Source organism: Nyctereutes procyonoides, unplaced genomic scaffold (assembly GCF_905146905.1).
Source record: "Nyctereutes procyonoides isolate TBG_1078 unplaced genomic scaffold, NYPRO_anot_genome, whole genome shotgun sequence".
Taxonomy (NCBI): Eukaryota; Metazoa; Chordata; class Mammalia; order Carnivora; family Canidae; genus Nyctereutes; species Nyctereutes procyonoides.
This window is the reverse complement of record NW_026575128.1, coordinates 19,144,086-19,146,807: the sequence shown is the minus strand read 5'-3', so window position 1 is coordinate 19,146,807 and position 2,722 is coordinate 19,144,086.

Sequence of the window (2,722 nt, the reverse complement as noted above, 5' to 3'; positions counted from 1 at the left end):
AATGACCGGGCAAGTGTTGAGCGTACTCACCTCCATTGGGAATTGATTGTCCCCATTGAGTTCTTCACACAGCCTTGCCTTGTTAGGCTCACAGGTTAAAGTTTGGTTAGTATGTGTTGAAAAACCTAAGTTCCTTTCTCTTCCAGATCCCCTGGGGCTTTGGGCTTCGTGCTGCGTGCTCTCTTGCCTCTCATGCAGAGGGTTCCTGACCAAGAGGTCAGCTGAGGCTCCCCGTCACGGGTCCGATGACCTGAGGGGGTAAGAGTCCATGCATTTAGTCACTGGTGTTCATCCCAGGTCTGGCCAGCAGTTGAAGAGAGATGGCGCAGTGGCCACGGTGTCCTTGTTTCACATCCTTCTTCCTGGGGTTGTTTTGAAGAATAAATTAACTGAAGCGCCAGGTGTGGGGTGGGAATGGGGCCCGTGACCGGCACCCGGAAGCTCCTTGTCCATGGCCCTCCCCCCCTTTCTTTGTTTTTTTTTTTTTTTTTCCTCTCCCCCTTTCACAGCCTTCTCTTCTGGAGGTTTTCCTTTGGAGGCTCGGGTAGCTAATTATTTCAAGCTGGTGTGGGAATTCAGCTCCGGAGATTGACTGGTAGATCAAAACTTGGATTGTTCTGACCCAAAGGAGCCCCGCTCTGTACCTCATTAAGTGTCTTTTTGGTATTTTGTCTTTCTGTTTCTGGCTACTCTTCTGCTCACACCCCTTTTGGAGCCTGTGTTGATGAATCCAAAGTTTTCACGGTACCACAGGGTTTGTGGGAACTGAATACATTTCTTCAAGATCGAACATAAAAATAAGCCCTGGCCCCATGCCTAAAAGAAGTCACTGGGAACCCAATCAGAGCCGGGCAGCGAGCCCAGGCCCAGGCTAATGAGACGTTTACATTCTAGGCCTTCCCTTTCAGCTGGGTCTCCACAGGATGCATTGTGAGGGTGCGCTGCAGGCCGAGGCCCTCATGCTTCCTAGTTTGGTGCCACGCATTCCTGCAGCAGAGCAGGGGCCTGATGAAAACACTTTTGGAAACCAAACGAAATCAACACAGTTAGCAAATGACACATCCTTAGCCCAGAGCAATTATTTGGTTTTTGCGACTACTTATTTTTCATTTAAATTCAGTTTGGAGTCTTTCTTTGCATCTTCCCTCTATGTTTAACCTGTTTATTGCTAAAGTCTAATCGTTTACCCTGAGAGGAGGTAGAAATAGGCAAAGGAAGATGCAATCTCATTTCTTTCAATATTTGTGGGAACGCTTGGCCCTAGGGTCAATATTTGTCAGAGTTTTAGGAGAGCATTTTAATCTACCAGATTCAGGAATATTTAAAACGCACCTAGAAGAGAATTCGGGATTGGAAGATAAGACCTCGGAGGATGTTGACAGTATGGTGATCATTTTGGGTAGAATAGTATTGGCTTTCTAATAGTGTTCACTCGTAGATGGAAAAGACAAGAGGGACAGTACTTATGCTTAATTTAGGCTAAAAGAAGGGTTTTTCTCTCAGGTAATGGATGGTAGTATGGCAAAGTGTAGTATTTTTCCCCCAAAATAGGAAAGCTATTTATGCAATTTGTGCAGAGAAGAGAACCCAATGGTGGGCAAACTTGCAGATTTTTTCTAGGATAGGGAGAAACCAAAGGGAGGGAAACCCAGTGGCTCCTGGGTTCAGGAATCATGGTTTCGAATCAGGGATGAGGAGAAAGTTAAAGTTCATTTCCAGAAATTTCAGGTTCCCAGATTTGGGAATTGCCTTTCAATAATGGCTCTTTGTGTAGCACATTTCTATTTGTTTTAAGCACAATTTCAGAGATGTCAAGAAAAATAATCCCAAACTTGAAAATAAAGGGAAAAAGAAGACAAGATGTTCTATCAATATCATATTTGGGGAAATGTTTAAAGGGCCACCGAGGATTATATAATCATTCAAGGAAAAATACCTTTTGTTTGACCTACTATTTATCATCAACGAGGCCTAGACTCTGCGAGGTTACATGATGATTTATAGATCTATGTCTGGTAGAAAAGATGACCCCACAGATTTTGTTTTCATTGTCCTGTAGGACTTTAACTAATTTTGTATTTAACTTAGCAGTTTTATTCCTACATGCTCTTTGACAAAATTGTCAAAGTACCAGGTCCCCAAAAGCCCTGGGAAGCAGTCTCCATTTTGCTGGCTCCCCCATCCACAAGTTGAATGTGAGTTAACATGTGTTCATTCGTTTGTGTGAGTCATGTTTTAGCTGCTTAAGAATTGGGGTGCCTGGGTGGCTCAGTCGGTTAAGTGTCAGACTCTTCATTTCGGTGTAGGTCGTGAGGTCAGCGTTGCGAGAGGAGCCCTGCATCAGGCTGGGCCTGCAGCCTGCGAAGATTCTCTCCCTCCCTCTCCTTCCGACACCCCCACCGCCTCCAAAATAAAAGTTAACTATTTAAAAATCACTCTTTGACAGTGGAGTTTGATCTCTTATGGTTTTCTGAGTAAGATCTCTCATTATAACATCTGTCTCCTCCGTTCTTTGATTCAGGAGGCCCAGAGTCCATATTTTTGTGGAGGCCGTGTGCGTAATTCCACCTGTATTCTTCAAAAGTGTTTTTAAACCTCTGACAAAACTAGTTCCTGATTTAAATTGGGGTGCAAAATCCATCCCTGTTCTTAAAAGAAGCTAGGGTGAATGAGACTTCTTCATTCCAGGAATTTTATCCAAATAGAAAAATCAGTGTTTCAC